Source organism: Berghia stephanieae, chromosome 3 (assembly GCF_034508935.2).
Source record: "Berghia stephanieae isolate SIO BIC M18660-M18661 chromosome 3, UCSD_Bste_1.3, whole genome shotgun sequence".
Lineage (NCBI taxonomy): Eukaryota > Metazoa > Mollusca > Gastropoda > Nudibranchia > Aeolidiidae > Berghia > Berghia stephanieae.
The window spans coordinates 41,586,990-41,587,836 of record NC_088362.1 but is presented as its reverse complement, the minus strand read 5'-3'; positions in this window follow the sequence as shown (position 1 = coordinate 41,587,836).

The window sequence follows — 847 nt, the reverse complement described above, 5'->3', positions numbered from 1 at the left end:
TGATAACGAATGATAGTTTAAGCTTGTTTATATATATATATATATATTGATGTTAGGTATAATAATTGTGCCATTATGTTGACCGGTGCTGACGTTATTTATACAATGTGAAAAAGTAATTTGACATTTGTTTTGAGTCAATTCACTTAAGTTTTAACCCATTGCTTGACAGAACGCCCGATTGCTGCCTCTGATTTCCAACTCCAGTCATGGCAGGACGCCTGACTGCGACCGGTGATTCTCCATATCTCGTGCTTTGTTTTGAAGCTCTTTTTATGGTCAGGATAATACATTACTGTATAAAAAATTCGAATTTCTGAAACGATTTTCAGTTTATTAAATTTTTTCTTAGTTTTTTTCTCTTATTTTTTTTTCATCTCATTTAGTATAGCTATAAGTCTGTAGTGTTTCATTTATCCTATTTTGTTGATAAAGGGGAAACCTGATACGTCCATTTTATCTGTTTTTGTATCTTAAATTGAAGTTTACATTCAATTTCACATTGTTATTTATTTCTTCGAGCTTCGAGCAGCACCATTTACATTACCAAGTGTATTCATGCAACTATATGCCCGAAAAGTGCGACTAGGATATAAAGTTTTAAACAGATATTTATATACAGATATTTATGATTGTTCTTTTTTTTGGTTGTAATTTACATAAAAAATTGATGAGCACGATTATCAAATCTTAATCTACCGTTATTTTAAAGAAATATGATAGCATTGATCACCAATATATCTCAATATTTTTAAAGCTGCCATGTCAGTATATGTGCCTTATCTCATTTTTTTAAAGCTGCCATGTTAGTATATGTGCCTTTCACAAGCTCAATTTATTTTTTTTA